The sequence below is a fragment of the Tachypleus tridentatus genome, chromosome 11 (genome assembly GCF_004210375.1).
Source record: "Tachypleus tridentatus isolate NWPU-2018 chromosome 11, ASM421037v1, whole genome shotgun sequence".
Lineage (NCBI taxonomy): Eukaryota > Metazoa > Arthropoda > Merostomata > Xiphosura > Limulidae > Tachypleus > Tachypleus tridentatus.
This window is the reverse complement of record NC_134835.1, coordinates 27,541,343-27,565,551: the sequence shown is the minus strand read 5'-3', so window position 1 is coordinate 27,565,551 and position 24,209 is coordinate 27,541,343. Positions and strand designations below refer to the sequence as shown.

Genomic DNA, 24,209 nt, shown 5'->3' with positions numbered 1-24,209 from the left:
CAGTTTTAAACCACACCAGTGTACTCATAATGTGTTTTAAACCACACTCCAGTTACCAGTGTACTCATAATGTGTTTTAAACCACACTCCAGTTACCAGTGTACTCATAATGTGTTTTAAACCACACTCCAGTTACCAGTGTACTCATAATGTGTTTTAAACCACACTCCAGTTTCCAGTGTACTCATAATGTGTTTTAAACCACACTCCAGTTTCCAGTGTACTCATAATGTGTTTTAAACCAAACCGTTATAATATCCTTGCTTTATGTGGGATCATAAACATCGTATCAAGTTTTCTTGAAGTATGCGCACTTGTGTCAACAATAAATACAAGTGTTTTATTGTAGTATTTCATCATGTTGTAAATCTAAATCTGTAGATATCTGTTCAAACAAGGAAAGTGACACATGTAACACTCTTTATATGTATTTTTCTTCAAATTAACCTTACAGTTTGTTCGGTGGTACTCCTATAGACTACAATTTAAGAACTTTGATAAAAAAATCCTGTACATAAGGATTGAAGTCATATTAGAAACAAAATATTAACAATATACCAACCACATGATGAAAAACTATAAAAAAAACAACTTTTATTTGTTTAACAAACGTACGTAAAACACTATACGTAGATAAACATGGGGTACTTAAAACATTATATATAGATAAACATGGGGTACTTAAAACATTATATATAGATAAACTTGGGGTACTTAAAACATTATATATAGATAAACTTGGGGTACTTAAAACATTATATATAGGTAAACTTGGGGTACTTAAAACATTATATATAGATAAACTTGGGGTACTTAAAACACTATACGTAGATAAACTTGGGGTACTTAAAACATTATATATAGATAAACTTGGGGTACTTAAAACATTACACGTGAAATCCTTCATGTTCTCAAAGTTAGCTCTTCTCGTAGCCGAGTAGCTTGTGAAGTAGAAGTGTGATAGGTGTTACCGTTAACTCTAAATGTAGCTTAAGAAACAGTAATGTTTAGGATGTTACAATTCGCTCTTTATTTAGTTTGAAAAACAGAAATGTGATGGGTGTTACACATGTCTCTTTATGAAGTAATTGAAACAGAAATGTGTTCGTTATTACAGTAAATTTTAAATATAGCTTAAGAAATAGAAATGTGATGGGTGTTACATTTGGTTAAATTTACCTTAAGAAACAGAAATATGTTGGCCCTTTACATATTTTAAGAAACAAGAATGTGATGTGTAATAAAATTAATTCTAATTGTAGCTTAAGAAACAGAAATATGTTAGCCCTTTACATATTTTAAGAAACAAGAATGTGATGTGTAATAAAACTAATTCTAATTGTAGCTTAAGAAACAGAAATATGTTAGCCCTTTACATATTTTAAGAAACAAGAATGTGATGTGTAATAAAACTAATTCTAATTGTAGCTTAAGAAACAGAAATATGTTGGCCCTTTACATATTTTAAGAAACAAGAATGTGATGTGTAATAAAACTAATTCGAATTGTAGCTTAAGAAACAGAAATATGTTGGCCCTTTACATATTTTAAGAAACAAGAATGTGATGTGTAATAAAACTAATTCGAATTGTAGCTTAAGAAACAGAAATATGTTGGCCCTTTACATATTTTAAGAAACAAGAATGTGATGTGTAATAAAACTAATTCTAATTGTAGCTTAAGGAACAGAACTATGTTGGCCCTTTACATATTTTAAGAAACAAGAATGTGATGTGTAATAAAACTAATTCTAATTGTAGCTTAAGGAACAGAACTATGTTGGCCCTTTACATATTTTAAGAAACAAGAATGTGATGTGTAATAAAATTAATTCTAATTGTAGCTTAAGAAACAGAAATATGTTAGCCCTTTACATATTTTAAGAAACAAGAATGTGATGTGTAATAAAACTAATTCTAATTGTAGCTTAAGAAACAGAAATATGTTGGCCCTTTACATATTTTAAGAAACAAGAATGTGATGTGTAATAAAACTAATTCTAATTGTAGCTTAAGAAACAGAAATATGTTGGCCCTTTACATATTTTAAAAAACAAGAATGTGATGTGTAATAAAACTAATTCTAATTGTAGCTTAAGAAACAGAACTATGTTGTAGCTGAAGATAAATTTTCATTGTTACTTCTTCACGACAGTTGACGAAATAAAAGTTTGTTCTATTGTGCAGTTGACTCTTTATGTAGCTTGTGAACTATTGATCTACTAGATAGTAAATCTGGTTCTTCATTAGAGCAAGAAAAGGGGCCATCTTTAATTTTACAGTTGTCTCCACACTTGCCTTATGAAAGAGAATTGTGCAGCTAATTCTAAAATATTGTTGATTCTTTATCAGTATGACGTGAAATAAAACTTTTATCCCCGCCAGACAGATGTAAACTTTTAATTTTATGTAAAATAAGTTATAGATATACCTGACCAATAAATATTGATCTAGTGAACCTTGCAAATGTAGTTCATTGACAAAGATAATAACCAAATTAATGTGATACATTTTTTTAAAAAGAGAAATCAAAACTTTGATAGTAATGTAAAACGTGGTTCAACAAAATAAGACAATTCCTTGCAAAGAATTGAACTAGGTATATGGTGTTGAAACATATAAATATGGTTAGAGTGTTTCCTTAATTTTATATATATATCCCTCCCTCAGTGACACAGCGGAATGTCCGTGGACTTACACCTCTAGAATCCGAGTTTCGATACCCGTGAAGAGCCAGAGGACAGGTAACTCATTGTGTTGCTTTATGCTAACTTTAAACAATCAAACTTCTGTAGTCTTACAGTACTAAACAGTGTATATTATAAAGTAAGATAAATTAATTTTGAATCCCTGTCGCCCCATACATGTTCGCCCTTTCAGCCGTGAGGGCGTTAAATTATGACGGACAATCCCACTATTCGTTGGTAAAAGAGTAGCCCAAGAGTTGGCGATGGATGGTGATGACTGGCTGCCTTCCCTCTAGTCTTACACTGCCAAAATAAGGACCAATAGAGCAGAAAGTCCTCGTGTAGCTTTGGGAGAAATTCAAAAAACAAACAAACAAGTCCCCCGCTGGTACAGCGGTAAGTCTACTGACTTACAACACTAAAATAAGGGGTTCGATTCCCCTCAATGGACTCAGCAGATAGCGTGATGTGGTTTTGCTGTAAGGTAAAACACACAAACAAACCAGTTTGCTTCTAAAACGTATAACAACTAATAAACGTCACGAATCTCGCGTTAGGCTGCAGACGATTTTTTATCACAGTTTTCTTAAAGTACTAATTTGTAGTTTTCAAACCAAAGATGTGTAAAAAAAAGTGTTTCAGATCTATTTTTATTGTTTGTCAGGGGTATTTTAAATAATACTATTAGGCCTAGTGACAGTAGGTAAGACAAAAATACTGGGTACGTACCTCTAATCTGAAATCTGTAGAGAGACATACAATAAAAACGTGTAAGCCAAATTTACTTTTTCTGCAGATTCTTAGGCCTAAAGCTCCACTTTGTTGTATAAGTAGAAAGTTATATATTTTAGGGGCACTTTTACATACATTATGTGTGTAATTGCAAGGACAAGATGTACATAAAAACGTAGAAATATATATCTTTGTATATGGCGCAAAAATAATTTTGATTGTAACTTAGAGTGGTGTATGTTATTATTTATATAACAATAGAACCCTGATCCAACCGGGTGTAACTAGAAATATAAACTGGATGTGGACTCTTTCAACGATTTAAGGTGATTTTTTTCTTCTTCTGTGATTTATGCCAACAACAAAAAATTCAAACCTATAATTGTTAAAGTCGTTAAGGAAGTCGTACACTCACATTGCATGGCTAAATAATTTACTTATGTCTTGAATTTATGTTATCAAGTCGAGCAGTGGACCAGCAATCGGTTGTCGATAGTCGAAATATCCTTTCTGATTACAGAGTAACAACATTACTGATTGTACACTTCAGCCAGACCATTGCCCATCCATACGTTTCACAATCACACAAACAGTTCTTAAAAACTCTGAGAAGAGGTCGAGTGCGCATGACAGTCATCATCACGAGCTCTGTGATAATTATAATTTTTTTTTTGTTCACTGCATCATTTGGTTGGTCTGGACTGGTTCCCTGAGGGAGGGCGGGGAAAAACAAGAAAATCGGGAAACTCTACCGATGAGACAATTCGTCGCTCTGGACAATAGAAAACTGGTGATTCATTCGAGCTGGTAGGGGCCGTGGAACTGCTGCTGGGCCAACTTGGCTTGTATAACATTATCATACCTCAACGACTACATCGCCCTCTAGCAGCGAACGTTCACACTATAATGCTTAACAGGAAAGCTTTCGTTTGTGTAATGCCGAGAAAAACAACAAACCTGTCGATATATTTCTAATATTTCGGACTTCAATAATAAAACCGTGTAATAATAATAAAACATTTCGAAAATTTCTTAAGCCATATGTTTTACATTCATCTATTCTAAATGTATTCTAACATTATACTTCTATTTATTCATGGTTTATTCTTTGCTTTTGAATTTCGCGTAAAGCTACACCAGGGATGTCTGCGCTAGCCGTCCCTTATTTAGCAGTGCAAGACTAGAGGGAAGGCAGCTAGTCATCACCACCCACTGCCAACTCTTTGGCTACTCTTTTACCAATGAATAGTGGGATTAGCTGTCACATTATAACGACTGAAAAGACGGGCATGTTTGGTGTGAAGGAAATTCGAGCCCGGGACCCTCAGATTACAAGTCGGGCGCCCTAACCACCTGGCCGTGCCGAAGCTTTATTCATAGTTAATAAAAAACTGAATAGAACGTTATAAAGTTCTTTACTTGTCTAACGTATAAGTACAACAACAATTTGTACACAAGTTTCAGTAATAGACGTAATGAAACAAATAAAGAGACGAGAAGTTTAACTCTAGAAATACCGAGATGTCTAAACTACTTTCTAAACAACTTGTACATGAAATTTCTTTTGGAACCAAGGTTTCTAATACTACATAATACACAAAAACTGTAAGCAAAAGTACCGTCAATATTATGGTTAATTTTGTTAGATATTGTACTGGTCCTCTGTGTGTTTTGCGTAGAATACAATTTATTTTACCCTAAGGGTTGTAAGAAGTAAAAATGTGTAATTTACTCAATATGATATATTATATAGACCCCACCAGCAGAATTCTAAAGGCATGATATTCAAGTATGAACGTCGTAACACTCACTTACGTATGTGATCTGTTAAAGCCACATCGGGTTAGCTGCTGCACCTACCGAGGGGAATCGAACCTCTGATTTTAGCATTGTAAATCCAACGATTTACTATTGTTCCACCGAGGTACAGTACTATTTATGACTATATTTTAGTTTCTGTTAAATATATTAATGAAGGATACACACTAGTTTATTTTTCTGTACGTCATATCTTTCTAAAAAACATGTTTAACTAAAACAGCCAAATTTCTATCGATACTTTCTGAAGATATCAGTTCCAAATGTAATGTACTCGGTTGAATTAAACACCTCCATTACACTTATAACAGTTTCATACGTTTCCAAAACATTTAGTATAATGTGTCTTTCTACCCTTAACGGCCCTGCATAGCCAGATGGGTTAAGGCGTTCGACTCGTAATCTGCGGGTTGCGGGTTCGAATCCCCGTCGCACCAAACATGCTCGCCCTTCCAGCCGTGGGGGCGTTATATAGAAACGATCAGTCCCACTATTCGTTGGTAAAAGAATATTGTACTAAACTTATGACTATATTTTAGTCATAAGAGTTGACGGTGGGTGGTGATGACTAGGTGCCTTCCCTCTAGTCTTACACTGCTAAATTAGGGACGGCTAGCACAGATAGCCCTCGAGTAGCTTTGCGCTAAATTCAAAAATGAACATCTACTCTCAACAGAAGAAAAATAACGTTATTAAGCGCTAAATACAACTACCTTAAATTAGTTCTAGTTGTTGTTTACAACAGTGACTGTATTGTGTGGTTATTAAGTTGGTAATTCGTTGTACAAAGTAAGATAAATGAAAACTGAAATACAGCATATGTGTTCGTGTTCAGATATTAAGGGTTTCCAAACCAAGTATAAGTTCGGTTATGTCTTTCGTTGTCTGCTAATATAAAACTCTATTCCTTTTACTTGTGTTAATTATATAAAGGTTAAAAATTGAAATCGTTTCGGTTAGTTAACCCGAACTAGGGTTCAGGTTAATAATAATCGTGATTTTTGGTTTTATTTTCAGACACATAAGTAATTTTATGTCAGCGTGTTAGAAACCTAGGATGACAATAATTTGTCTTTGAAAAAAATAAGGTAAGAGAATACGTATATACTTGTATTACAGGATTATTTGATTATTAAATTTTGTTTAAATTTAAAATTCAAAATTATTGTGAGATATAAGGATTTTTTTTTTTCAACACGTCTTTTCTGATTTTTGAAAGTAAGCCTGTATTACTAACCCTAAAATAGAATATAGACTGAACGATTTGTGGTTATATAAAACAAAATTAGCGCAAAGCTAAGAAAAGCACTTTATCGTGTACTAAGTGAGAACAACTTTCCAAATATTGACCAGGAATGTGGCTTTGCGCAACCAATTTGAAAGATAGATAGTAATACATATCGCTTAAAACCACATCCGGGTATTTAGTACAGTCAGTTTACAGTTTACATCTCAGGAACTTTAACTTACTTTGAGGTAGTTTTGTACGTTATCCACACTACAATGAACTATTCCTTGTAACAGGGTTTGTGTTTGCTTATAGCAAAGCCACATCGGGCTATCTGCTGAGTTCAGCGAGAGGAATCGAACCCCTGATTTTAGTGTTGTAAATCAGTAGACTTACCGCTCTACCAGCGGGGGACCCTTGTAAGATAACTTTGTTTGGATGTGATTTCAAGAGTCAATACAAAAAATCCAGTTTCGTGGTGCAAATATTAAACTTGGCGTACTCTGGAGAATTAACTATATTTATCAGATATAGAAATCTATAAGTTTTTATGTTAAATAATTTATTGAAAAACAACAACCTTAAAAGCAGGATCAGTTTTCAGTACTTGGTTCCAACCACCCCTCTCGCGATAAAGAATCTGAGGCGCTGAACACCTACCTCCTTAAACAGGCTCGAGGCTAAAAACAAATGGTATCAGTGTTGAGATTAATTAATTTTTGTTTCTTCTAACGAGTAAAAACTGGTGTTTGTAGAAAATTGATTTTATAGATTAAATACTAAGCTTCCTGTATATATATAAAAAAAAAAAAAAATGTTAGAGTTCAGGCCTAGAGAATAGGAAAGTAGATTTTAATAATGCAGTATATAATTAAGTAGAAATTGATAATATCCTCCTGTTAAAATTTATGATCAGTAGAGAATCCTTAGGAGCTACAAGTACTCTTGTCCTTAAATAATTTTTATTCTATATTTTTTATATAATATATTTAAAATTAGGTCTATATTAAGCTGCATTGCTGCTCATAAATCTTTGCTCCGCATTGTTGGTATCACGAGAAGTATCAGGTTATTATTACTCATTCTCTTGCTAAAATCTGGTTTTATCTTACTGTCTGAAAGGCAAGTGTATTATAATGCTCAATTTGTTGATCGTAATGTGCTCCTCGTTTTGATTACAATGCAAGAAATTTGAACAGCATTGAAAAACGTTGTATGTATATATATGTACATATACAAATATATATATATATATAACTGTTTTAATTGTTCGTGATATATTAATTGAACCAGAACAAAAGCTGTGTCTAGTCCTTTTGTATTGTGTAGTCTCATGTAACCAGTACGTAAAAAATGAATACACTTTTACAGGGTTTACACAGAATCCAATAATACGAACTTTTTTCCGACCTTTTATGAACAATTACTGAAACAGAATGCTGATGACAACAAAAACCTCGTGCTTCAACCGAATTCACTCACTCCAGAAACATTAGTGAAGGAAGTACTTAAAGTATGAGTAACGATTACTCCGAAATGTGCATAGGGCTGGTTGTAATAGCAAGCATTATCATCACTTTCTAATAGTAAATGTCCACTGTTTTAATCTTGTTTCTATGCTTCAACAAACAGCATTTATGCGTGAGAAATACACATTAATCAAAACTGTCAGTGTGAGCTTTTGGTTGTCAAAATGTGCTATTCAGGTTACCCCTTGCTTAACAAATGTACAGATCGATGGGTGTTGAGAAATTCCATTAAAAGATGGGTGGAAAACTAGTAAAACTAGAAAACTAGTGAAAGATTTGTTTCGTAATGGAAAAGAGCAAATTTTGAACAGACAAAAACTGTTATTTAACAGAAGTTAGTGTTAAAAGAAGGCTACATCATAATGGTGTTACACTAGAAAAACATATTTTTGATAGCTAGTGAGTACAGTAAAAGCAGTGTGCTAAAATATTCTTAGTTTCTACAATTTCTTACATTAATATTATTTCCTCTATATATCGATTATAATTTTATAATTGTTTCTAAATATAAAGCTGTATTTTAATCTTTGTGACAAGAGCACTGTGTATTGAAATGTATAATTGAAACAAAACAAGCGCTATTGTGCACCTTAACCTTATAATTATTGTTATAATGTTCAATACCACTAGTATCGGCCCGGCATGGCCAGGTGGGTAAGGTTCTCGATTCGTAATTCGAGTGTCGCGGGTTCGAATCCCTGTCGTACTAAACATGCTCGCCCTTTCAGTCGTGGGGGCGTCATAATGTGACGGTCAATACCACTATTCGTTGGTAAAAGAGTAGCCCAAGATTTGGCGGTGTGTGGTGATGATTAACTGCTTTCCCTCTAGTCTTACACTGCTAAATTAGGGACGGCCAGCGCAGATAGCCCTCAAGTAGCTTTGCGCGAAATTCAAACCAAACCCATTAGCAACCACATACTGCATCATATTACGTAACTTTGTTACAACACTTGATGTAAATAACACCAGTATTTAATACGATTAAATACAACATTCATGGTGTTCTTGTGCGATTTTTGAGTGACTTGTGTTGTCATTAAGAGATCTTGTAACCGACAAAATCAAGGTCCTGTAAGTAAGTTCATGCTTTAATAGCTCAGAAAAATGTTTTTAGCAAGTCGAAAATTTTAGGGTTAAGATGTTCATAACGAGTCGAAAATTTTAGGGCTAAGTGATGGAGTTAATGATTCAGTTCTCGCGATGTCGTTCACAGCGTAATTTAATATGTTTGTTATTACTCAATACTATTGTTTAAAAAACAAACAACCTGCAAAATGTATTTTCAAATGTTTCATTGCTTTATAAGTAGCTTTCTGAAGCAACAGATGACCTGTAACTTTTATTGGATTTAATCGTCTCAATATCTTACTATAAAAGATAATGTTCATGATAATAGATTTTGAGCCAGTTTATGTACAACATGCATTTCGTTATGAGTTTAAGCAACTTTTGCATATTACGTTAAAAAAAGTATTTAACATAATTACTCTAATTTCCAAGTTTTCCAAATCTTAAACATTTGGAAAATTAAAAATTAGAGCAAACGCTCTGTGCTATTCCACATATTATACGGATTTATTGAAATATAGGAGTTTACAATAATTTTACACAAAAATTATACTGTCTCTGTTTATTCTAACTTCTTGCTCCTCAAATTATTGAACTGAATCCAAAATATAAAGAAATCCGAATCATTATCCATTTATTGTTACGACAACTTATTCATTTATTGTTACGACAACTTATTCATTTATTGTTACGACAACTTATCCATTTATTGTTCTTGTTAAAATACTGTTATTATTCAAGATTAAAAGCTAACTGTAAAATATGGTTCTATAGGTTGTGTTTTTAAAATAATATGTGTTCGTTCTATGGACTCTATGGAATAGCTTGTTAATGTTTCCATTACTATGATTACGTATGATTAAGCCGTGATTAATTGTCGATTACTATACTTTTAAAAGTAGAAGAATTAGCATAATTCATTTTCTTGTCACTTTACACTGTTTGTATGAAATACATCAGATCTGTACTATTATAACGCAGTGGGTTAAGAATGTCTGTATTGAAAGAACACGTGTATAATTTGTTGGCCTGTTTGATCGACGTGTCTACCGAATACGTCAGTTTTGTATTTACATAACATCTCTTACGTTATGGTAGATATTTATCGTTCGAAACAATACCACAGAAGAACAGAAATAATTCTCACGTTGTCTACAGGGTGTCTTTTAAAAAGCGTTGTTAACGGAAACCATGTTTGTTTTAGTTATCTACTGCCGATTTCACAAACGAGTTAATTAATTAATTAATATATTAAGACCATATATATATATAAAGAAATATAAAGTGCATAACAAGATGTTTTGTATATTTCCAGTTCCTTCTAATCAAAGGACATATACCCATGCATGTATGTTACACAAGAAAAGAAACGAAAAGTCTAAAATAGTTATATGAAATACAATTACAAATAAAGTTCGAAACTCACCAGTGTGTTGTTTGAATAAACATTAATATACAAGATTAATGGTTTGTAAGTAAAACTTAGTGTTGTGAGACTTACACGTTTGTGTACTGTAACTACACTAAATCAGAAGCAGATTTTAAAGAGCTCAGAGCTGACTGTCCTTTCGTATCCAGCGGCAGTGTTTCGTTAACTATGTATTTTATTAAATTATGCGTCACGTGATAAAGAGCTCGTCAGTCGTTGGACTTAAAATTACTACATTCATGCTGTTTTATTCGCAGAGTTTAAGAACACTTAAAGACCAGGGAACTATGATTTCTCAACAGTTTGCTCTGTATCTTATCTTTTTTATTAAACTGGAATATTTTCTATATTTTCGTAAACCCTTTTCTTAAATATCCAAGTTCTTTCCTAAGAATTTACTGAAAGACGAAATAATTTTTTTTTTTTTTTTTTAGAATTAAGAGTGGTTTCTTCTCAGGGTTCGAATATTTGTCTCGAAACCAAAATTCATCGATCTTTGCTCTACCAGGCCTGGCATGGCCTAGCGCGTTAAGGCGTGCGCTTCGTAATCTGAGGGTCGCGGGTTCGCGCCCGAGTCGCGCCAAACATGCTCGCCCTCCCAGCCGTGGGGGCGTTATAATGTGACGGTCAATCCCACTATTCGTTGGTAAAAGAGTAGCCCAAGAGTTGGCGGTGGGTGGTGATGACTAGCTGCCTTCCCTCTAGTCTTACACTGCTAAATTAGGGACGGCTAGCACAGATAGCCCTCGAGTTGCTTTGCGCGAAATCCCAAAACAAACAAACTTTGCTCTACCTTTTTATTGTCTTTCTTTTGGAAAGCAGATCAGTTGAAAATATAACCACACATAGACGCGTATCTACAACTATACATTTTAAAACAGCTTTAATTTGTTTCGTTTAAAAACGTGCAATCTAATGGTTTTGGTGAGAACTTCTATAGATCATGAAAATTTTTGCGAAATACTTAACACAGAGACATACTATAATAAACGTATTAATGTACCGTGTTTGTGACTCTTGGTGCTCGGTTGTCTTTGCTTATTTCCTTAACACGCAACAAAAAGGACTTTTTTTTTTCCTTTTTTTCCTTTTTTATTTCAGGAAATGAAAGTAATAAATACATCTACATACACACACATATATAGGATCCAGTCAGAGAAGAAGCGATTTTTTATTACGTTTCCTCAAACCGTATAAACTGGAAAGGCTGAGCTGATTCTATTGCTCTGGTCACGTAGCTATAAAAGCCATCCAATGCTCGATTAGGTCGGAATTGTAATTTCCATACGATAAGTGATTCAAACTCTTTTTCCAATATGAAAGTCATCGAGAATGCTAAGGATGGAAAGCAATTGTTTTATAGCATTTACATGCAGTGTCGTGTCATTAAGTCATACTAGTACATTTTTAAATCATCATGACGCGTGTGGGTATTGTCTTATATATCCAAAAAAATGTTTCTATATGTTTCTTCTAATATATAGCTGCTACGTAGTATTTCGTTCTAGAATGAATTTAATACATATACATATATATATATATATATAGAAAATGAAAATATATTCTAGGGTAAGAAGAGAGAACCTACAACGACAAATCCTTCATGATATTCGTGACGCCATTGTCTCAAGTTACAATACTCGAACCATAGGCCTTAAAATACACTTTCTTATTTACTGTGTTGCATTTCTTATTAAAATATGCAGCGATTGATACATTCTCTCTATTTTATCTTTTTGAAACGCGTGACTTAGAAAACCGAGCATTGTTAGCAGTAATAAGTGACCACGACTAGCACCAATAACTCATTCATTGCGTGGCATACACCCATATAGGTTATCAAACTGTCATCTAGATCATAAATGGTTTTCAACGTCTCCTAACCAGAACCTGATATCGGGTTCATTCTTGCTACTTTTGATTTTTGATCGCTTACGGAGGCTTTGATGATGGAGAAAAGTGTAATCAGAGTTCGAATCCGAAAAGAAATGTTATTGTTGTTATATTCTACACCGAAAACAACAACAAACAAACCAGTTCACCAGATCTAAAACATTCCGTTCCCAGTAATTAATAATAAAATTAAGATGTTTTAATTAGAATTAATTAATTAATTAATCAAACAGCAGATGTCGCGATGAAATTAATTATTCCTATGATACATTTTCACCTATATAAGTATAAATAGTTATAAATTCGCCTAAAGATACATATACATATATCTATAGAAACACAGAAGTAATGGATCAAACACCTTATTCATCTATACGACAGAGAAAATTAAAATAATGTCATATTAAGCTTTGAGGGAAGAACAATTCTTAATATTAAAAACTAAAATCACCGCCAGAGAAGCTCAGTCATAAGGTGTTAGGCCCGGCATGGCCAGGTGATTAAGGCACTCGACTCGTAATCAGAAGGGTCGCGGGTTCGAATCCCTGTCACACCAAACATGCTCTCCCATTCAACCGTGGGCGTTATAATGTGACGGTCATTCCCACTATTCGTTGGCAAAAGAGTTGACGGCGGGTGGAGATGACTGGCTGCCTCCCCTCTAGTTTTAAGTTGCTAAACTAGGGACGGCTAGCGCAGATAGACCTCGTGTAGTTTTGCGCGAAATTCAAAAATAAGCATATACTGTTTATTGTTTCAGTCATCCAAATCCAGGTTAAAATCAAAGAAAGGTTTCTTATTATGAGTGTAAAATTGGTATATAAAAAAGACAGCAACATTAAATATTTTTTATAAAGAAATGTGACGTATTTAGACAATTGAGTTATGAGTTTCAACTTCAACTGATTAGAGATGTTAGTTTTGGGCGAAAACGAAGCTTTGATACTTTCAATGAAGTTCAAGAAATAGATTCCGTGAGGGACAAAAAGAAAAATGCGTCTTCCGTGAAGAAGAGAAAAGAGGTTTTATATGTCACAAGTTGGTTTACAGTTTTGTGCCCAGTTAAGGGAAGGGTAGAGTTGTTGTTTTGAATTAAGCACAAAGCTACACAATGGGTTATCTATGCTCTGCCCTCCACGGGTATCGAAACGCGGTTTTTAGCGTTGTAAGTCCGCAGACATACCGCTGAGCTACTAGGGGGGCTAAGAGGAGAGAGGCACGTGCTGATAAGTCATATAAGCACATTTATGTGTTTTATTACTCATCCGTGTCCAAAGGTAAATGACTTCAAATCTTTGTCTATAATGGAGCAACAGATGCGCTACGAAGAAGACCATAAACTATGCTGATGTTTGAGATTGTATGCCAGAACTTATTGCACGTCCAGTCGTGTAAGTAAAGTGGTGTACTGTAGTCTAGGTGATGTAAAATAATGTTACCGCTCTACCTGTTAAAAAAACAAAAATGCAACATTTGGTTGTGATGTTGTCTGACCAATAAACAAGTTAATTAGAGGTGTTTCTTACCTGGAAAGGCGTACATTTGATTCGGTAATATTCAACAGTAAGCGATACACAAAGAAAGACGCACGTTACTATCAAGATCCGATCTTCTTGCAAGTGCCGATATCTTACTGAATAAGCCGCCTTCTAGAGACCTTGCGATTTAAGCGAGATCGTGTGAGCAAGCCCTTGACACACCATACTGTTAGCTCTGTAGTGATTATGTCTGGCTGGAAACAGAAATGTGTTTCTTGTAGGTGTTGCAGTTTAAGGCTGTTTATTGTACAGAATATACTGGGAACAATGGCGAAGATAAACATACATTCGAGTTCCACACTTAAGTTGCAAAAGAACCACACCAGAACTTGCCAGTTATATGAATGATATTTTAATACTTCGAGTTGTTCTACACTTGACATTTCAAGGTAAAAATCATAACTTATTCGCTCGCTTCTAAATTAGCTCAACAAGCAGTCTTTGTTTTGAATACTTTACGAATTCATTAAATCATGTGATACTAAGCTCAACAGACGTTCGTATGTAAATCAATTATAAACAAATACTTGAATAACACTTTTCTTACTGTTAGCTTTTCAGCAAGATATTTTAACCGTTTCCTATTAATTGCTTGCTCTTGAAAACTCTATTTAACTCTAGTTTTAACACGATAACCCATTAACTGTAATGCTATTCGATGACATAAAACATTTTTAATAATAATTTGGAGCACTTTAATTTACAATAAAACAAGATCCTTATTCATAGCGTGCTATACTATATGATAAATAAAACAAGCTACTTTGTAGTTACGTATAATAATGAACTTGTGTATACCATAACCATTCATGTTTTGATTATTCCCCGTTTTCTTAGATGATGCGAGACAAGATACCTTTAATAGACTAAACAGTTTGAATATCTTTTCGAGAAAGATACGCTACGGAACATCCAGAAACTGTTGCTCTGAGAAAATAATGTTGAAATATGATTAAAATCACCCCCAACGGGACTGTAAGGCTCTGTTATGGAGAAATAGAAGTCGCGCAGTGAAAATTATGTACACTGAGGAACACTTAAACTAAGTAATCAATATAGCAGTCCTCAACATTGGGAGAGTGCGTACAATCAACGGGTTATAAGGAAAAATTAGATGCATTTTTTTCCTACTTTCAATTTAAGGTAAATGAAAAAATTAATATGTTTAGAAACCCTTTTAATTTACCCGGTATTTTTTATTACACACAATCGTCAGTGAATTTACCGCGTTTTAGAATATGTGAATATATATATATATTTTTCTTCCTAAATAATTCACTAAGTGTACAGAAAAATGTACACTTTAAAAAAGAATCTACGAAGTTTTCAGTGAATTAAAATAAATGTGTGTTACAGTTAAAGCATATTTCTGATCGCTAGATATATTCGTGACATACGAACCCAGTATACATTCTCTTTTATATTATTTCGATATAAATCATTGGTGATAAAAAAAATATTGGTTAAAAATTTTAACCAATCTAAACAGAATGACCTCGTCTCTGAATTACGCTCGAAACGCGTATTTGTAAATGATAAAATTATTACAGTTATACTAGTGGGATTCTTAATATTAGTTTTAGAAGAAAAAATGTAATTTTAACTGAAATTATCAGAGATAATATTACACAATATTTTTACGTTGTTAAATTACCATTGATTTAAAATGTTTTCAATTTTCAAGGAAAATAAATTAATCAAATTTTGTAATAATGATAATAGTAAAACACAACAACAAAAAACAGGTCGGTGCCTAACAAATTACTCCATGTCATTTATCTTCTTAAAAATATTACTTGAGTGCAAGGAGAAAATAGTATGTCGTAAACATAAAAAATTACTCTTTGAAACAAAGATCTCAGTGTTAAAAGTATAGATTCTTTGAGATATCTATAGTTATACGACACTTACCTTGTAAGTGTAATATCCTGATGGAACAAAAGCTATCAAAATCAGGTTATGTTAAGTTTAAAAAAAGAATGTATTATTTCACTCTAAGATGTATGCCGTCTTACACCTTCTAACCCTACTAGTGGCCATCAATAGTATTTACTACAAGTTCGAGTGGCGGCGTCTCAAGTCTGTTTAAACCCTTCCTTCATGAAACTCCCTCGTGCGGAGTGGAAGAGTGCTTTGGACAAAGTGATGTTTTTAGAAGCAGACATATTTGTTAACCCCACTATCTCACTAATATTGATTTTTCGTAAAACATTAACGGCGTTATTTTGATTGTATTACTGTACTGAGGAGATAAATTAATTGATTAACACGGATGCTGTATATATATATCTATGTACACGTACGAAACAATATCACGGCTTCTCTACCAGTCTTGTAAATAATTCATTTTGTGTTGTAAAATAGTTTAGTGACCACATTTCTCTTGAATTTTGTAGAGAACTTAAGAAAATTGAGATAAACAAACACTTAGCCAACTAGTTATTGTCTGTAATGCGGTACTGAACTTTCTGATAAGAAAACGCTTATAATGAAATGAATGTTGAGGCCTCAGTTGATAAAAACAATATTTCAAGTATAAAATTAAACTGTTAAGCTTAGGTGTAGAAAATAACTCTCTGATATTGTCAGAAGTCACACTTTTTGCTCTTACTGTATAACAAGGGAAAAAAATTTCCAAACAAAACTGTGTATTATCTGCTTATGTTTGCTAACGTTATTTTTTAATATTATGCGTTGCATCTGTATTAGTACCATAAATTTGAAGGGGGAGAAAAGAGTTCTGTTTCAAAGATCTGTCGTGACGTTTAACATCTTAACATTATTTATGACAGTCGTTTCAAGCTCAGCCTCGTCTCTGTATCACTCCGCAACAAAATGGCCGTCAATCAAAACAACTGAGAAGGCGTACACTAAAAAGAAATGTAGATGAAACGTGTTACGAAATTAAGAATAAGAAAACTATTTAGATTATAAAAATAATGTCATGACAATCGTCACTTAATATTAGTTCCATCTCTCTGTACGTGTAAGAGAAATTGAAGTTAGAATAGATTAAATTATTAGTTGTGATAGAATTGACACAGATTCAAGTCTTGCTGAACTGTATAATAACATTTCTTTTATCTTTGATTTTTTTCAGTAACTGATTAAATTACAGAAAAACTCCCATCTACCGGAGAAAGATTTCATTTTACAAGCGTAAGTGGTTTTCGTTTTATTTTAAAATGACACATGTTATTCTTGCCAGAACAAACAAAAATCTTTATACCCTTTGAATGCTGTTTCCCTCCACATTTAATCTAGATTAAGTAGTAAATCTACGCATTATTATTTCACGCATTATTTTCTAATACATAACGACGTAATATTTTCATACACGTGCTTTCCACGTAAGCGCAATTATTTTTATGCGAGGCTTCTTTGTCCTGGTTTTAAATTTTTAAAATACGTTCACTAATACTGAGAAACGCATCTTTGACAAAGCCTCGGTAAACCCGTAATTCTTGACTCAGTGAACGTTTGCTTCATGAAATATTTAAAAAGGTTTCTGCAGATTCGGGTATTAAACCCAACCGTTAGGCGATCATTCACTTTTAACCGAATAAAAAACACAAACAAACAAAACACGTTAATAAAGCATAAAAATGTGTGAACTGAGGTCATCTCAAAACGAGGTCTTCAGCTACTTGAATTAAATTACTGTATTTCAGTCACAAAGATATTTATAATTGAAATTGCATGATTAACACGGCTTTCTTTTTTTTTTAAACAAATTGCAATGAGTTTCTATGTTCGTTATAAGTGTTAAAATTGGCTTTAAACTCTCAATATAATATGTTTTTTTTACAACACTGTAGGGCCACATTAAGTCCGCAAAGACTGAAATTAATATATTCTTGTTCAAGCTTGAGGATCTGGCTACTATGTCGTTAGGCGTAAGCCTACGTATGTCAGATTTTCTTGACTATTATAATCTCAGGTGTGTCTTACTTCAGTGAGTTGGTTTTGACTTACAGGTGTAATTGGCAAGGTGTAAACGTCTCTTTATTCTATTACCTTAAGTGGTGTATTTTATGGTTATGGACAACCAGTACCAGGTGATGAGAGATATATTTTTATGGGCGTGACTTATGTTTCTTTACAATAAGAACAACCCCATCATTACCACGTACAAAAGAAACGCAAATCCTAATGAAAAATTACGTGTGTTTTTTTTTATGGAGAAATATCTCAATTAGTGCTATCAGTGTTTGATATCAGTGTATGACACACGTATTTACGTTTTAATAGTGTTAAATTACTTATAAATAACAGTTTGAATCAGCTGCTAAAGATAATGTCACTCTTAAAAGGAATTATTACTTCTTAAACATAGTCTCACCTTAATTTATGTTTTACTGTTGCAATAAACATCATAACATGACGTGGTTAGTAAGCCTTGCCTTTATTTTAATTGTTTTGTTACAATAAACATCATAAAATGAGCTAACTGCCACAGTCTTACCTTTGTTTCAATTGTTCTGTTACAAGGAATATCGTAACATGATAGCAATAGTAGGGTTATAGTTATGTGTTTTGATAGGAACACTATTATTGAATATTATTAAATAACTTTAAACTTTTAGTCGACTGTCGTCTTTTGTCTCAATTTATTCGTAAAACAAAAATAAACATCTTGTGTTACAATCAGGAAATTTTACAAGTAGCGCGAAAATATGAACAAATGGATGTTCAATATTTTGTAACGCATTTTACTATTCGCAGCAGTTTCATCCATGTTTACGCAAGTTATCAACCATTTATATATATATATACAGGTACTAACTACCCTTGCGGCTCATACAGTAATTACCGTATTGTGCATTAAAGGTATTTTTCCAGGACTATTAAGTTCTGTATTAAGACAAGTTGAACTGATTGAATTAAATCAGCAATGTCTATGAATATAAACGTCTACGTCATATAATTGCGTTCAATCATTTCTAAGTGACAAATAATCTAATGTTATGGGTTTACATTAAAATACAAATCACTTAGGGTAAATATGTAGCTGACTATTTGCTTCTAAAGCCCGCACGTGCATGGTGTGATCTAAAACAGCATGTAAATGTACACTGTTGGACATTTTACAAGACTAAACCCGAACTGCACTGTGTTAGTGGTAGGTAAGTAATAATTTCCACTTGTCTCTCATTTTTACACTACTAGTGACACAAAGCACTTCTCAATTACATTTTACGATTCTTGTTCCAATAAGGGCGATCTAAATCTAAACAGTTTCGTTCTCAGTTAACTGCTAGAGAAAGACACATATACAATTTATCGATAGTAAAGGTTACTGTAAGAGGATTACCGTTTGTGGCTCTTTTATTGGCACTAAATCAAATTTTATCACTTCTTCTGAGTAAATATGGTGTTTTAAACATATGCAGATATTAAAAGGCCAAAAAAAAACGTTTCGTACGGAATGACTTTTACCTTACGTTCGCTAACACAGACACTAAACAAATAAAATAATGAAAATACCTGAAACTGTCTCATGCAGTGTTAAATTGCATCGTACGTTCGATAGCTCGGATACAAAACAACGGTTAACACAGGACATAAACATAAACATAAACATAAACATGTTGTTGTTACTCACAAAAAACATCAGTATTTTTACCAGCCATCTTTTCATAGTATTTAAGCAGCATACAATATTACAATATGTTCATAATATTAACTGTTTACAGTATACAATATTACAATATGTTCATAATATTAACTGTTTACAGTATACAATATTACAATATGTTCATAATATTAACTGTTTACAGTATACAATATTACAATATGTTCATAATATTAGCTGTTTACAGTATACAATATTACAATATGTTCATAATATTAACTGTTTACAGTATACAATATTACAATATGTTCATAATATTAACTGTTTACAGTATACAATATTACAATATGTTCTATAATATTAACCGTTTACAGTATACAATATTACAATATGTTCATAATATTAACTGTTTACAGTATACAATATTACAATATGTTCATAATATTAACTGTTTACAGTATACAATATTACAATATGTTCATAATATTAACTGTTTACAGTATACAATATTACAATATGTTCATAATATTAACCGTTTACAGTATACAATATTATAATATGTTCATAATATTAACTGTTTACAGTATACAATATTACAATATGTTCATAATATTAACCGTTTACAGTATACAATATTACAATATGTTCATAATATTAACTGTTTACAGTATACAATATTACAATATGTTCATAATATTAACTGTTTACAGTATACAATATTACAATATGTTCATAATATTAACTGTTTACAGAATACAATATTACAATATGTTCGTAATATTAACTGTTTATGTATATTTTTATTTTACACATTGCACGAACAGAAAATGAATTCATGTTATAGTATTCCAACCGAACTAATAGTCCAATAATCTTTATATAGACAAATATCCTAAACCGCTTAATAACATTTGTAATTTTAAGTGTATCAAAATAATGGGTTGGCCTTCTTTAATTTTGTTTTCGTTTGCGTGTTTAATTTAGACAGCTTGCTCAGAGAAACAAGTAATTAACTGTAAATGTTACGACATTTAAAATTACATTAAAATGTCAGGCTATTTCAGAGACACATTGTTTGAAATAAATCGTAAACTTTCGAAAGTGTTGTTCTCAGATTGAATGTTATAGTAAGGGTGAAAAGTTCATTATTCCTTAGTACCATACGTGCACTCACAGTTCAGTATATTGTATACGTGATCCATTTAACCTTTACATGCCTATCCGAACTTCATGTTTATTTATGAAAGTTTCAGTGATACATATTTATGTGTTACGTATATTACTTAAGAGTCCTGTTTACAGTGCAAACATCAGTTGTTAGTTACAGTTGTAATTTGCACTCTGGCTTTCGGCAGTTTGGCTTGTTATGAATTAGAACAGTTGTTTCTTATATTTTGAATAAAAGAAAATTAAACAAGTAAAAACACTGTTGTGATGTAATATATATAAAAAATTACACATAGTTATTTCTTCGACAAGAACTTATAGATTAGATATAACCATTTTTTCTACGAGGACTTAAAGATTAGATCGTCTCTTAATCGTTTCTTTTACATTCGTTTAAAGATTAGGCATAATCGTTTCTTCTGCACTAATTTAAAAATTAGGTATAATCGTTTCTTATAAAAATACTTTATAATTTAAGTTTGTCTGTTTCTTTTATTCTGTAAGGACAGAAGATTTTAGTTAGGCCTACAAATACAGAGAGTTATTAAATTAATTTGCAAGACTATTTAAGTCTGTGCAGGATATAAACATGTATGTTTCCTGTTCGTTAAACCAGCTGGTTTTCATGTTAACAAAGTACCATAACACACTTCATTCATTTATGCTCAGTGCTTAACACGAGTTCTTTTTTAGAGATAACAATTAGATTTTAACACTCGTGCACGTACCATTTTCATATACTTTATATATTTCGTTTTACTTTGAACGGAAAACTCGAAATGCGTTGTGTACTTATATCGATGCCTTAAACAGGCCTCCGAAAATAAGTATTTTAAGGCTTATTTTTCGAGTTAATATTAACTGTGTCTTCAAATGCTGTGTTACATTTGCCTCACAGTCCGTAACTCAATAAAACGCAGTTAATGACTTTGCGTAAAATAATTTTTAGTGCTCATTACTCAGAACTGTTCTATCATGGCGCCAAAACGTCTGGTTCCGAGTTTATACAGACGTATCTAATTATAATGTTCAGTTTCTCTCTTCGTTTTGTTGTTTTGCATTAACTATTTGCTTGCGACATAAATTTTTGAAAATGAATACGTACATGTAGTAACGCACACGTATTCTCCATGTTTACATATACGTATGGAAATATTAATACCTAAGCAGCTCGAAATTGTAAGCGAAACGAGTTCTGCTTTAACTTTCCAGTAAGCTACCAGTGCACGGTTGTTGCACTTTATATCGAAAAGTTCTGCATATTGTGAGCAAACAATTCTGAATATATGTATATGTAAGTGCGCATGCATGTTTCCATCTGCTAAGTTTTAAATTCAAAGTCGGAAGTACTCTAAAATTGGTCTCATATGCCAATCTGCAATATATTCGTGAACTTTTTTATGCTTATTTTGAATTATTTTAAACTTATGTTTTGCTTGAAGTGTCCATCTTCTATTTTATTAAGAAGTATTTCATGTCGTTTGTTTGAATAACTGTTATATAGACTTTCTGAGTAACCTATACATTTCAAGTTATGGGTACAATTACTTTACTTCGATAAAAAAGTGAATAACAAAGTAAAATTTTAATGCGATTGAATCTTATATAGCGTACTGAACAGTTAAATCTTAATGTAATTCACATCTAAGTCATGCTTGAAACCAAGTGTCTGGCAATGTAATGCGTGCTTGTCTGCCTAAACTTAGAAAATTTACAAAGTGAATCAAACACCAAGTGCATTAAATATAAAACGGTCAATTTTATAATTCAAATCTCTTTTGTTTCTATTTTATGACTCATAAACGCATCTCTTTTATTTTCCTGAAGTCCAACAGCTTCAGATATCTGTCAACTGCCTATACAATGAAGTACACAGAGATTATCTTATAAATAAACTTTACAGTATCTCTTTAAAAGACACGGTAATAGATTATTAAATATTTGTTACGATAACTGTCGATTAATACACTAGTTTATAATGATAGTTTAAAAGATAATTTGGTGTGGTAGAACGCTGACACCGAGAATAAACATTATTTGTGATAATAAATTAGAAACAGTAGAAACTTTTAGGAATCTCGCTTACATATTTGTTTATTTACCGTTATTTAATATTGTCATTAATTTTGATCAAAGTACACATAGAAAATAAAACTACATAGATCCAGAGGGATACCATGCACATATACAAAGTGTAGTTAGTTTAATTTTGATATATTTTAGTTAGAATCATTCCAACTCAATAAGCCAAACTACTCTTGTAAAACTTTGTCTTATTTTAATAGCGACTGCCGTCAAACTTTACAGTCTCCAAGAATGCAGGCTTTCTCATTCAACAGTTTCGCGGTTCGGATACGCTACCAGTTTTCACTCTGTTACAGATTTTTCTTAAGCGGCCCTTAGGTGAGCACTCTACGCGGAGATTCATGATTTTGGAAAGGCCTGATATCACATCGAAGCTCACGGTAGCTTCCTCGGAGAGTTTAGGGAGAGTATGATAGTTTATCTGTTTTAAATGTTATGCAAAGTATCGCTCGCCGAACTTATTTTACAAGACAGCCGATTGAAATACATTGCCCAACCTTAAAGATGGACCCTCGTGAAACATCTATTTTATGGAGCCATAAAGATAGTTACATAATTTGAAATACCCACGTGACGGGTAGGCGTGCCTAGTTCCTACTGTTGTGGTCGTTTCGAACGATACTGGAATGAAAACAAAATTAATAAAGTTTTAAAATTTGGAGAGAGCTTTTTTTTTCCTGTTTTAATAACTAAATATTAAACAAAGTAATTCGATGATTAGGCTTAACACCTTTTAAAGGAAATAATTTCAATAGACATGTTATAGCTTGCCCAAAAACTAATAAAATGGTGAGTACTGATGTCCCACATTTTGAGAATGAACCTTACAAAGTTACTCGCTTTCTAGCGTTTCACACTTAACGTTAAACGTTATATGTTGGAAATCATATCATATTAACTATTGCACGAATTATTTTGTATCGTAAGTGAAGGTAGAACACACATTTTACCTTAAAAGTGTTTGGATAAAAAACGTTTTGAATCAAAGCTGCGTATATACCCTAGCTTCCATTTAACAAGACACTTGTGCTTAAAATTGAACTATAAAACAATTAATGGTTGATTGGTTATTTCGGTTAACAACCACGAACACGATTGAATAAATCAGCGTATTTGATTATCTTAGTGATGTTTGTAACGTGATGACAACGATAAAGTAAGTTATTACCTATTAATGACTTAAGTATCAGACGGTGGTGTACTGCCATTAACAATATGTCTGTCGTAAATAACTACCGTCATAACATTTAATGGCGGTTTTAAGACTTTCACATCAACAACGAATTAATACGTTTCTGTTCAGCTTGTGGCTGTGAAGGAGATTTACCTTATAAAGGATTAAATGGTTTAAATACTCATATTTTCATGATTTTAAAGCGACATCTAATGACAGTTTAATTCGTTAGTCATTCGACCTCAGATTCGCATTACATACGTCGGAATTACTGATTTAATGAC

The 24,209-nt window shown here is 32.5% G+C and overlaps 1 protein-coding gene and 1 long non-coding RNA gene across 9 annotated transcripts in view; one reads left to right on the top strand and one right to left on the bottom strand.

Moving 5' to 3' along the window:
- Positions 1-17,084, top strand: part of LOC143231828 (uncharacterized) — a 35,546-nt gene extending 18,462 nt beyond the window's left edge. For 5 of the 6 annotated variants that reach the window (XR_013017224.1, XR_013017223.1, XR_013017220.1 and 2 more), the window contains 4 exons: positions 2,670-2,743; positions 5,172-5,342; positions 6,254-6,324; positions 17,025-17,084. This is a non-coding gene — a long non-coding RNA (uncharacterized LOC143231828). The remainder of the gene's footprint in view (positions 1-2,669; positions 2,744-5,171; positions 5,343-6,253; positions 6,325-17,024) is intronic. The other variant, XR_013017221.1, reaches the window with a different exon arrangement.
- The window catches only part of LOC143231822 (uncharacterized), a 201,048-nt gene extending 177,672 nt beyond the window's left edge, over positions 1-23,376 (bottom strand). Inside the window, exon 1 of one of the 3 annotated variants that reach the window (XM_076466485.1) lies at positions 23,322-23,376. The gene's annotated coding sequence lies outside the window, so the exon portion shown is untranslated. Of the gene's footprint in view, positions 1-7,044; positions 7,135-13,912; positions 14,236-23,321 lie in introns of those variants that run through there. The other 2 variants (XM_076466481.1, XM_076466486.1) reach the window with 2 other exon arrangements.
- Between the last annotated feature and the right edge of the window lie 833 nt (positions 23,377-24,209).